Consider the following 13,271-nt stretch of genomic DNA (forward strand, 5'->3'; position numbering starts at 1 on the left):
ACGAGTACCCGAGCATTTTAGTGCTCGCTCATCTCTATATTTTATGCTTCCGGTCATTTTTCTAGGATGTTATGAGGTGCAGAACTTTAGGTGCGATTTTTCTTATTTTCATGAAAATTGCCAAAACTCACATTTTGAGGGACAACTCAGCTTTCAAGTGACTTTGAGAGGCCTAAATAATAGTAAAACCCCATAAATTACCCCACTATAGAAAGTTCACCCCTCAACATATGTAAAACAACTTCTATTAAGTCCATTAACCCTTTAAGTGTTTCACATGGGTTAAAAAATATGGACCTGCGATTTAGAAACTAGAATTTTTTTGGAAATACATTCATGTAGGCCAAAACTGACATTTTCAGAATAAATTAAATGATGAAACGAACTGCAACGCTTGATGCCCAATTTGGCCATATTAGGCATACAAGTAAAACAGGGAGAAATATCGCGGTATAACCAGAGTTCAGAACCTTAACCAGGCATTCTACACTATCTACTCATACCACAGTAAGGAGACTCCCCGACCACCACCACAGCACCCCGACGCACGTTTCGCCGTCGCTTCCTCAAGGGGGTGTGCTGTGGTGTGGCCCGGGTATGGCAGATATATACAGGTAAGACTGCCCCCATAATTGGAGAATTCTCGTACTGACCTGAGGTGTGTAAAGATGAGTCCGGTAGCCGCACGTGCGCATCCGCGCGGCACTCACACACACATCCGGAGGTCGGGCCGGAACTCCGCAAGACGAATGACGCGCAGCACTAGCGCGTCATCATAGTACGGAGCCCCGCACTCGCCAACAGGATGCGCATGCGCCCCGCGTGAATGCGCTGCCGCTGGCCATCTGTAATGTGGGCGACAATGAGGGCAGCCTTTGGATAGGAGCAATAAATCAGTGGAGTCATATTACATTATGATACTCTGAAAATGAGACTATGTATACCCATCAGGAGTATTATCATGAAAGTATTCCATTATAATTCATACATACATCATCTTCGCTATAAATACAATACATTATACTTTATTAAATGGGTGATAAAAGTGACCAGTGCTAAAAATAAAAAATACAAAAAATAAAAGAAATCAAATAAAACCGTGACTAGTGATGTGATTGTGCTGTGCACTAAAGGTGAGAAAAACGTAGTGAGACCGCACATTACATATGACAATACAATATTATATAAATCATTTACTATATCATCCAACATTAAAAACCAACATTATACATGGAAATTGTGGAGTAACATGATGAAGTGTATTTTCAAAATATTAATATTTTTATACTACCATATATGTGAAAAACAGGTAGGTATATAAACTAGTGTATGTAAGTGAGTAAAAAAGTGTCTCATCCTATTTTGATAAAAACTCAATAATAGAAGTTCCATTTAAAATCCTGTCATAACGACATGGATGGAGATAAGCGATACTAGTGAGGGTGACCTATCGTTCTAATAGGTCAATCAAGTGACATTATAGAATGAATAAAGTGCTTATGAGCAAAAAATGATTTGTAAACTAACATTAGTCCAAATATATACACTAAAGTGCATGTGTGTCAATAATAAAGTGTTGTAGTGCCTAATATGAATGCAAAGGGCACGACGCATCTGCGATACATCAAGAAATTTTGAGGAGGAATCAATGATCCTCAAGTCACGTTTTAAGCAAAGGGGCTACCGGGATTCGGATATTCAGAGAGGATATCTTCGAGCAAAATCAACAGACCGGGAGTCCTTGCTCATTCAGAACCCTAAACGTACACAGGAGAACAAGGTAAGGATCATTAACTCGTATAATGCAAAATGGAGTGAAATGAAAACGGTCTTTAAACGATACTGGCCAATTCTATTATCAGATCCGGAAATAAAAAAGCATGTAGCGGATGTACCACAAGTAACCTCCAGACGAGCGGACACTATCGGTGATACCTTGGTAAGAAGCCATTATGTGACCACAAAATCTAGTAGTTACATTTTTGGATCCAAGGGACCTGATTGGGGATCCTTCCCTTGTGGGCACTGCTCGGTATGTCCACATATTACGAACAGAAAAACATTTCAAGATTCTGTAGGGCAGCGGAGTTTTAATATTGTTCATTTTGTCAACTGCAGTACCACTGGGGTTGTCTACATCATCTACTGTCCATGTGGGCTTCAATATGTTGGCATGACTACGCGTCAAATTCGTCTTCAAGAGCACATTGGAGACATCCGTTCAGCAGGTAAACTTTCACCCACAGATCTTGAAAAGATTGCCAAACTTAAACCTGTTCCAAAACATTTTTTTGAACATCATGAGAGTAGATGGCAAGGCTTGAGGGCATTCGGTATAGATAAGATTATTTTGAATGCCCGTGGGGGTGACATCTTCAAGAAACTTGAGAGAATTGAACTAAAATGGATAGTGAAGTTGAATACTACATCTCCAAACGGATTGAATGAAAAACTTTCCTTCTCCCCTTTTATATGACTTTGGCCCTCAGTCGTAATTTTTAATTGCATGTACATACATCTGCAATAGTGGCCTAGTGTGTGGTAATTTTATATTCAGGTTGTACTTGGTTGACAGCGGTTTTTGGAGACTTTTCTCAATTTTTAATATTTGTATTTCTGTTTTTGTTTTCCTTATGACCCCTATGGGAAAATTGGTCCTATGGGATTGAATATTCATCTATTCGGATTTCACAGCTTCCGTTAATTTAATTCATCTTACGCATATTGATTTTGCGTTGCTTCCTCATGGTGGTGTTCCATCGTATATGTCCTTTTGACATGATTTTATGTATATGATTCAACGGGGGGATGTTCTCCTCCTGCTCGCATTACTTTTTACCTCTCTACTATCCAGCGTAATTACATTGCATTCATATTAGGCACTACAACACTTTATTATTGACACACATGCACTTTAGTGTATATATTTGGACTAATGTTAGTTTACAAATCATTTTTTGCTCATAAGCACTTTATTCATTCTATAATGTCACTTGATTGACCTATTAGAACGATAGGTCACCCTCACTAGTATCGCTTATCTCCATCCATGTCGTTATGACAGGATTTTAAATGGAACTTCTATTATTGAGTTTTTATCAAAATAGAATGAGACACTTTTTTACTCACTTACATACACTAGTTTATATACCTACCTGTTTTTCACATATATGGTAGTATAAAAATATTAATATTTTGAAAATACACTTCATCATGTTACTCCACAATTTCCATGTATAATTTTGGTTTTTAATCATGGATGATATAGTGAATGATTTATATAATTTTGTATTGTCATATGTAATGTGCGGTCTCACTACGTTTTTCTCACCTTTAGTGCACAGCACAATCACATCACTAGTCACGGTTTTATTTGATTTCTTTTATTTTTTGTATTTTTTATTTTTAGCACTGGTCACTTTTATCACCCATTTAATAAAGTATAATGTATTGTATTTATAGCGAAGATGATGTATGTATGAATTATAATGGAATACTTTCATGATAATACTCCTGATGGGTATACATAGTCTCATTTTCAGAGTATCATAATGCAATATGACTCCACTGATTTATTGCTCCTATCCCAAGGCTGCCCTCATTGTCGCCCACATTACAGATGGCCGGCGGCAGCGCATTCACGCGGGGCGCATGCGCATCCTGTTGGCGAGTGCGGGGCTCCGTACTATGATGACGCGCTAGTGCTGCGCGTCATTCGTCTTGCGGAGTTCCGGCCCGACCTCCGGATATGTGTGTGAGTGCCGTGCGGATGCGCACGTGCGGCTACCGGACTCATCTTTACACACCTCTGGTCAGTACGAGAATTCTACTGGCCATTTGACAATTATGGGGCGGTCTTACCTGTATATATCTGCCATACACAGGCCACACCACAGCACACCCCCTTGAGGAAGCGACGGCGAAACGTGCGTCGGGGTGCTGTGGTGGTGGTCGGGGAGTCTCCTTACTGTGGTATGAGTAGATAGTGTAGAATGCCTGGTTAAGGTTCTGAACTCTGGTTATACCGCGATATTTCACCCTGTTTTACTTGTATGCCTATTATGGCCAAATATTGATTATTGTATTGACCACCACCACTCTCTGTCTGTTTTTATGGGATGTTTTTAATATTGATTGTTGATTTTTGTGTACAAATAGAAATAAAGATATACTGTTGGATTTATCTACTTTTGATGAATTTAGAATTTTATTGTGGTTCTGTATACTTGAATTTGGTACTTTTATTTAGAAGATATAGGGGCAGATTTACTTACCCGGTCCGTTCGCGATCCAGCGGCGCGTTCTCTGTGGTGGATTCGAGTCCGGCCAGGATTCACTAAGGTAGTTCCTCCGCCGTCCACCAGGTGGCGCTGCTGCGCTGAAGTTCCCCGGAGGCGCGCTGGAATGCCCTGAAATTCACCGGCCTATACCTGGTGAAGGTAAGTGTAATTTTCGCTACACATTTTTTGTCTTAAATGCGGCGGTTTTTCCGAATCCGTCGGGTTTTCGTTCGGCCACGCGCCACAATCCGATCGCGTGCGCCAAAATCCCGGGGCAATTCAGGTACAATCGGCGGAATATTCGGGTAACACGTCGGGAAAACACGAATCGGGCCCCCATATGACCCCCATAGAGTCCTACACCAGGCTACTATACAAGCCTCAGACAGAATGTGAAGGTTGTTAATGCTGAACTTATACTTTGCAACTCATGCACAGCCAGGAGGGGCTTCTCTTGATCACAAATAAATGCTTGCAATTTAGCAACACATTTTTTACTTGTTTAATGGCAAAACATTTTATGCTTTTCTCGATGGCAAGTGTTTAGGTATTGTGAGACACTGAAGGGGTTAACTGTGGATGGGTGGTATGTTTCCCCTAGGTTTTGCTATTATGCAAGGCCTGAGTGCTGAGGTTGTGTTGTCCAGCACCTTGGACACAGGTGGTGGGAACAGCCCAATCAGCCTTTTTTAAAACCGCTCAGCAGAGCTGGAAGGGTTGTCTCTCTCTGAAAGGAGGCTGGAGAGCACACAGCCCTGACCTCTGTGCCTGGAGCAGCGACTTATTTTATGTACTAGTGGTGAGTTAGAGAAACTCTGTTTAGTTAGCACCCTGACGGGTAGGATTTTGTTTGTTTACTGCCTGAATGTAAAGGCTGTTTTATTTTGCTGCTGCAATAAACGCAGGCGAGACCTGTTTTGGACTGTACCTTGGTGTCACTGTCTTGAACTGCATCCCAACACCCCGCTACCTCAGACTCTACTGGGCCAAATCTCCCACATATGGTGCTTTGGATTGCGGGCAGTTCAAAAGACACACACCTGAAAGGCTTGCTACATCCTGCAACATTGCATGGCCTGGGTGAAAGCAGCAGGCAAATTGCAGGATAAAGCCAAGATGGAGGACTTTATTAAATACCTGCAAGAGGAGGCCAGAGCTAATCGGCTGCAGCAGCAGGAAGAGTCCCAGGCTAATCGACAGCTGCATCAAGCCATGCTCCAGCAGCAGGAGGAGAGGTCCCGCCAGCAGCAAGCCATGCTCCAGCAGCAGGAGGAGAGGTCCCGACAGCAGCAAGCCATGACCCAGCAACAGCAGGAAGAGTCCCGAGCCATGTTCCAGCTGATGATGGAAAAGTTTTCTGGCGTTATGGCAGCACCGCAAGCGACGACTACTGAGGGGTCCCATACTGGTTTGCAAGGGTACCCAGTTGTCCAGCATTCCGCACGGGCTGCAGTGCAGAAGGCTTTACAAAAGATGACGGCGACCGACGACGTGGAGGCGTATCTCACTGTGTTCGAGCGAGTAGCTGAGCGAGAGGAGTTACCAGCTGAGCAGTGGGCAGATGTCCTGGCGCCGTTCCTGACAGGCGAATCGCAGAAGGCCTACTACGACCTGACTGAAACGGAGGCCCGTGAGTACCCCAGCTAAAGGCAGAGATTCTGTCTCATCTTGGGGTCACCGTTCAAGTTCGTTCCAGCCGGGTCCACCAGTGGGCATACTCTGAAAAACTACCCCCGCGCTCCCAAATGCATGACCTGATCCATCTTGTCCGGAAGTGGCTACAACCCGAGGACTGCACCCCAGCACAGATGGTCGAGAGAGTGGTTCTTGACAAGTTCACCCGTTCTCTGCCCTCTCGGCTCCAGCGGTGGGTTGGACAGGCCGGTCCCACAAATGTTGAGGAACTTGTGTCCCTAGTAGAGAGATATCGGGCTACGGAGGATCTTCTACTTATCTCTCCCACACGAAGCAGTGCCAGTGACAAGGCCATTAAACCATCTGGTAAGACTGCTACTGCAGAAAAAGGGAAACAGGTCAGGTTGGGAGGGGGTACACTGGGGGGCTTGGATACACAGAAACCCAGTGAGGCTCGTGACAGAGGTCATGGCCGTATCCAGTGCTGGCGATGCCATGAAATGGGCCATATTGCTGCCAACTGTCCCCTGTCAGTGGAGCCAATGGACTGCAACCAGACCAGGCAAATGTCATTGTTTGCCCGGCCGGTTCTGGCTGCCGAGTCAGTCACGGATGCAGAACCCCAAGTGTGTATGGTCACAATCGGTGGTCACATGGTGGAAGCCTTGCTAGACTCAGGGAGTCTGGTTACCCTGGTGCGGGGAACTTTGGTTGATCCTGGACTGTACAGTGGGCGTAAAGTGGGAGTGTTATGTATACATGGGGACACTCGCGAATATCCCACTGCCGTCATCAACCTACATACACCTTGTGGTACTGTCACCCATGAAGTGGGGGTGGTGGGGTCCCTGTTTCATGAGGCTATTATCGGCAGAGACTTACCGGTGTTTTGGGACCTCTGGAGACGAAGACCCACCTCAGGTGCTATTACAGATAATGGACATCGGATATGCCCGGCCTTGGCCCCTGAACCCTTCGAGGCCAATGTACCCAGTAGGGGTGACCCCAGGTGATGAATTCTCTCCCCTAGAGGTCCTAGCTGGTGAGGTCGAGGGTCACGAGGAGGGGGCCGACATGCCGGACCTTGAGATTTCCCGTGAAAATTTTGGGGCTGCACAGCTACAGGACCCTACCTTATTTAAAGCACGGGAGAATGTTAAAGTGATAAATGGGGTACTCCAAATACCAGGGGCTGACAAAATTTACCCGAATGGTGATTGTTGGGGAACTGTTGTACAGGGTCGACCAGATACGGGGTGAGGAGGTTGAGCAACTTGTAGTACCCCAATCTCACCGTAGGCTGGTGCTAGAGTTGGCACACAAACATGTGCTGGGAGGGCACTTAGGTGCTGAGAAGACCCGAGAGAGGATCCTGCAGAGATTTTTCTGGCCCGGGGTGTGGGAGGAGGTAAACCGGTATTGTAGCTCCTGCCCTGAGTGTCAACTTACTGCCCCGGTCTCCCACTTCAGGAGTCCTTTGGTCCCGCTACCAATCAAAGAGGTGCCATTTGAACGGATTGCAATGGATCTGGTTGGCCCCATAGTCAAATCCTCAATGGGGCACCAATACATCCTGGTTATCCTGGACTACGCTACGCGGTATCCCGAGGCGATTCCATTAAGGAACACCTCCTCCAAAAATATTGCTAGGGAGCTGTTCCAGGTATTCTCACGCACAGGCCTCCCCAAGGAAATCTTGACTGACCAGGGTACCCCATTCATGTCTAGGGTAATGAAGGAGATGTGTAAGTTACTGCAGGTTAAACAGCTCCGCACCTGTGTATCATCCTCAGACAGATGGCCTGGTCGAGAGGTTTAACAAGACCTTGAAGGGGATGCTAAAGAGGGTGGTCAGCAAGGATGGGAAGGACTGGGATTGTTTGTTGCCCTATTTGATGTTTGCCATACGTGAAGTTCCCCAGTCCTCCACGGGTTTCTCACCCTTTGAGCTGTTATATGGCCGTTCCCCACGTGGGCTTTTGGATGTAGCCAAGGAGACCTGGGAACAGGAGAGGACCCCCCACCGTAGTGTGATAGAACACGTCTCCCTTATGCAGAACCGCATAGCGGCGGTAATGCCCCTTGTAAAGGAGCACATGACAAGGGCACAAGAGGCCCAGTCTAGGGTCTACAATAGGTCAGCCAGACTCAGGACCTTTAACCCAGGCGACAGAGTGCTAGTTCTGGTGCCTACCGTTGAGAGCAAGTTCTTGGCAAAATGGCAAGGACCATATGAGGTTATGGAGAAAGTGGGGGAGGTAACCTACAAGGTATCTCAGCCGGGGAGGAGGAAACCCGAACAGATATACCACGTGAACCTCCTAAAGCCATGGAGGGAAAGAGAGTCCGTGGGAGTAGAAAAAGCGTCTGTCCCCAAGAAGGGGACACCGGAGGTAGGTGTACCAGATGCCAAGGTGCCTGAAGTACGGATCTCGGAGTCCCTCTCCAGGGACCAGATTCAGGAAGCGAAGGAGTTTGTGCTCCGGATGTGTTCTCTAAGTTACCGGGACGTACTTCAGTCATCAAGCATGACATCATAACCGAACCCCACATCCGGGTACACCAAAAACCCTACCGGGTCCCTGAAGCGCGCCGGCTTGCCATATCCGAAGAAGTCAGGCAGATGTTAGACCTGGGGGTTATCGAGGAGTCTAAAAGTGACTGGTCGAGTCCTATTGTGTTGATTCCCAAACCTGATGGTTCCCTACGGTTCTGCAATGACTTTAGGAAGTTGAACGAGGTGTCCAAACTTGATTCTTATCCCATGCCCCGGGTTGACGAGTTGATAGAACGACTTGGACAGGCTAGATTCTTCTCCACCCTTGACCTGACGAAAGGGTATTGGCAGGTACCCCTTACTGACAGGGCCAAAGAGAAGACCGCTTTTGTTACTCCTGATGGGCTTTTTCAGTACATGGTACTCCCCTTTGGGCTACATGGGGCTCCCGCCACATTCCAGAGGTTAATGGATCTCGTGCTAAAACCTCACCGGAGATATGCCTCGGCCTACCTGGATGACATCATAGTCTATAGTAACGATTGGGAGAGTCATCTAGCCAAGGTACAAGCAGTGGTAGACTCCCTGAGGGCAGCAGGGTTGACAGCGAACCCCCAAAAATGTGCACTGGGTCTGGAAGAGGCCCGTTACCTGGGGTACCGTATTGGGTGAGGTGTCATCAAACCCCAAGTAAATAAAGTGGAGGCGATCCAGCAGTGGCCACGACCTATGAGCAAGAAGCAAGTGAGGGTTTTCCTAGGCATAGTGGGCTATTATCGCCGATTTATCCCCGATTTTGCTACCATAGCGGCACCCCTGACTGACCTGACCAAGGGTAGCAGGGCGGTGATGGTAAAGTGGAGTGAAGAGGCTGAGGGGGCGTTTCAGCGACTTAAGACGGTTTTGTGCGAGGGACCGGTACTGATCACCCCTGACTTCACCAAGACCTTTATTGTGCAGACTGACGCTTCGGACGTGGGCTTAGGGGCTGTCCTGTCCCAAGTAGTGGAGGGTGAGGAACATCCCGTGACATATCTGAGCCGCAAGCTCACACCCCCTGAGAAGAACTACAGTATAGTTGAGAGGGAGTGCTTGGCGATAAAATGGGCTCTGGAATCCCTGAGGTATTACTTGATAGGGCGACAGTTTACGCTAGTAACCGATCACTCTCCCCTCACCTGGATGAGTCAGGCCAAAGAGAGGAACGCCAAGGTCACAAGATGGTTCCTAATGTTGCAGAATTTCAAGTTCATGGTGGAACATCGAGCAGGAAAGCTGCATGGGAATGCCGATGCCCTGTCTCGTACCCACTGTCTGATGGCCAAAAGTGTTCGCCCCCACAGGGTCAAACAGAGGGGGAGGGTATGTGAGACACTGAAGGGGTTAACTGTGGATGGGCGGTATGTTTCCCCTAGGTTTTGCTATTATGCAAGGCCTGAGTGCTGAGGTTGTGTTGTCCAGCACCTTGGACACAGGTGGTGGGAACAGCCCAATCAGCCTTTTTTAAAACCGCTCAGCAGAGCTGGAAGTGTTGTCTCTCTCTGAAAGGAGGCTGGAGAGCACACAGCCCTGACCTCTGTGCCTGGAGCAGCGACTTATTTTATGTACTAGTGGTGAGTTAGAGAAACTCTGTTTAGTTAGCACCCTGACGGGTAGGATTTTGTTTGTTTAATGCAGGGGTCTCAAACTCAATTTACCTGGGGGCCGTTGGAGGTAGATTCTGGGTAAGGCTGGGCCGCATCAAGTTTTCCACACAAAATGCGCTTACAAAATATCATTATTCAGATTCAAATGTCACGGCGTCTCCCAGTGCAAGGAAAGCCCCAAGCTGGGAGACGTGTTTTCTCTACGAACGCGTCCTGTGTACCGAGGGGTCCCAAGCTCCTACCGCACTGAGCCCAGTCAGGGACACTCCATTCCCCCCCCCCCCCCCCCCGGTACTTGCCTCCCCGTGTCCCTCCCATCGAAGAAGATGAAGTCGCCGCTCTGACCTGCACCAAGTGCGTTCAGAGCGGCGACTTCGTCTTCTTCAAGTACCGGAGGGAAGGGGATTAACCGGTTACGGGTAGAGATGAGCGAACATGCTCGTCCGAGCTTGATGCTCGGTCGAGCATTAGGGTACTCGAGACGGCTCGTTGCTCGGACGAGTATTTCCCCTGCTCGAGATCGAGCATTTAATTAAAAAAAACACAGTGAAGAACAATGAAGAATAGAATAAAAACAGTGAACACAGGATCATTTAAGATAAAAACACAGTGCAGAACACAGTGCAGAATAGATTACAGATGTTCGGCACATCTGCTTACTTGTCGGGAGATACGCGCGGAACGGCGCGAACAAAATAGCATGTGAAGAACAATATATATGTGTGAAGAACACATTGCAGATGTATTTAAACATCTGCAATGTGTTCTTCACACACATATTGTTCTTCACATGCTATTTTGTTCGCGCCGTTCCGCGCGTATCTCCCGACAAGCAGATGTGCCGAACATCTGTAATCTATTCTGCACTGTGTTCTGCACTGTGTTTTTATCTTAAATGATCCTGTGTTCACTGTGTTCACTGTGTTCACTGTTTTTATTCTATTCTTCACTGTTCTTTACATCTGCTAACTTGTCGGGAGATAATATACGCGCGGAACAGTGAAGAATAGATCGCAGATGTTTGCAAATTATCAGAAGACATTATTTTTCAATTAAATAACACATTTTATTCCTGAACCATGGTCCCTTTGAAAAATGCTCGGGTCTCCCATTGACTTCAATGGGGCTCGTTACTCGAAACGAGCACTCGAGCATCTGGAAATGTTCGGCTCGAGTAACGAGCACCCGAGCATTTTAGTGCTCGCTCATCTCTAGTTACGGGCCCTTTCCTGTTTTTTCATGTCCATTTTTCACTCCCCACCTTCAAAAAACTATAACTTTTTTATTTTTACACGTAAAGAGCTGTGTGATGGATTGTTTTCTGCGTAACAAATTGCACTTCATAGTGATGGTATTAAATATTCCATGCCATGTACTCGGAAGCGGGAAAAAAATTCCAAATGCAATGAAAATGCATTTGCGCCATTTTCTTGTGGGCTTGGATATTACGTCTTTCACTGAGCGCCCCAAATGACATGTCTACTTTATTTTTTGGGTCGGTACGATTAAGGGGATACCAAATTTGTATAGGTTTTATAATGTTTTCATACATTTACAAAAATTAAAACCTACTGTACAAAAATATTTTTTTTTATTTTGCCAAATTCTGGCGCTAATAACTTTTTCATACTTTGGTGTACGGAGCTGTGGGTGCTGTCATTTTTTGCGAAATTTGATAATATGTTCAATGATATCATTTTTAGGACTGTACAACCTTTTGATCACTTTTTATAGATTTTTTTATATTTTTCAAAATGGCAAAAAAGTGCCATTTTCGAATTTGGGCGCTATTTTCCGTAACGGGGTTAAACGCACTGAAAAACCGTCATCATATTTTGATAGATCGGGCATTTTCGGACGCGTCGATACCTGATATTTTTATGATTTTTACTGTTTATTTATATTTATGTCAGTTCTAGGGAAAGGGGGGGGATTTGAAATTTTAGGTTTTTTTATTATTATTATTTTTTTTTAAACTTTTTTTTATTTTTATTTATACTATTTTTCAGACTCCCTAGGGTACTTTAACCCTAGGTTGTCTGATCGATCCTATCATATACTGCCATACTACAGTATGGCAGTATATGGAGATTTTCCTCCTCATTCATTACAATGTGCTATCAGCACATTGTAATGAAGGGGTTAAAACGAAATAGCCTCGGGTCTTCGGAAGACCTGAGGCTACCATGGAGACGGATCTCCGCCCCCCGATGACGTCACGGGGAGCGGTGATCCCAGGTAAGATGGCGGCGCCCATGCGCCGCTATCTTTTTGAGGCTGCCGGCAGCTTTGTCGGCAGCCATCGCTGTGAAAGCACCCGCGATCGGTGCTAGCACCGATCGCGGGTGCTACGGGTAAGCCTTTGCTGCAATATGCAGAAAAGACTTACCGGCTATGGAGAGGGCTCAGCCCGTGAGCCCTCTCCATGCAGCGCGACCAGGTGGGGGCCGCAAAATATTGTCCCGCGGGCCGCAGTTGGCCCGCGGGCCGCGAGTTTGAGACCCCTGATTTAATGCCTGAATGTAAAGGCTGTTTTATTTTGCTGCTGCAATAAACGCAGGCGAGACCTGTTTTGGACTGTACCTTGGTGTCACTGTCTTGAACTGCATCCCAACACCCCGCTACCTCAGACTCTACTGGGCCAAATCTCCCACAGTATAAACACATTTTCAGTTGCGCTTATAAAGACAATTCCTACACAGCATGTGAATGTTCCCTCAATAAATGCCCACAATGTCAAAGAAGTGAAGCAACATAGTAGAGGAGAGTGGGTCATAAATTTGCCAGAATTATGTAAAAGACAAATAAAGTCTTGCAGGAAATTATGACTTTAATTTAACCTGTGGGCGCTCAGCTTCCGATTTAACGGACGCTGAGCTCAGTGACTTAGCGCTCAGAGTCCGATATATCGGACGCAGCGCTGATGCCGGTTCAGCTCAAGATGTGAGCCGAACCGGCATCGGGACACACGGGGTGCCGGCTATAACTAATAGCCGACACCCCAGTGTAACACCTGCGGTCGGAATGAGCCAATGAGGAAACTAAAATCCTGGCAGCTGCAGGGCGCTCCTTCCCTTCTGCGCCTCGCTGTGCGCCCATAAAACAAATAATGGGCACATGTGGGGGGTCTCTGTACTTGGGAGAAATTGCATAACAAATTGTAAGATGAGTTTTCTCTTTTTATCTTTTGGAAATGTGTAAATTTTAGGGCTA

At 46.3% G+C, this 13,271-nt stretch overlaps 1 long non-coding RNA gene across 1 annotated transcript; it reads left to right on the plus strand.

Annotated features, from left to right (window-relative positions):
• Nucleotides 1–1,605: 1,605 nt before the first annotated feature.
• Nucleotides 1,606–2,188, plus strand: LOC140068959 (uncharacterized). Its single transcript, XR_011848656.1, has 3 exons — nt 1,606–1,780; nt 1,863–1,939; nt 2,119–2,188. It is a non-coding gene; the product is annotated as an uncharacterized lncRNA (long non-coding RNA).
• Nucleotides 2,189–13,271: the final 11,083 nt, after the last annotated feature.

The sequence above is a fragment of the Engystomops pustulosus genome, chromosome 7, assembly GCF_040894005.1.
Source record: "Engystomops pustulosus chromosome 7, aEngPut4.maternal, whole genome shotgun sequence".
Lineage (NCBI taxonomy): Eukaryota > Metazoa > Chordata > Amphibia > Anura > Leptodactylidae > Engystomops > Engystomops pustulosus.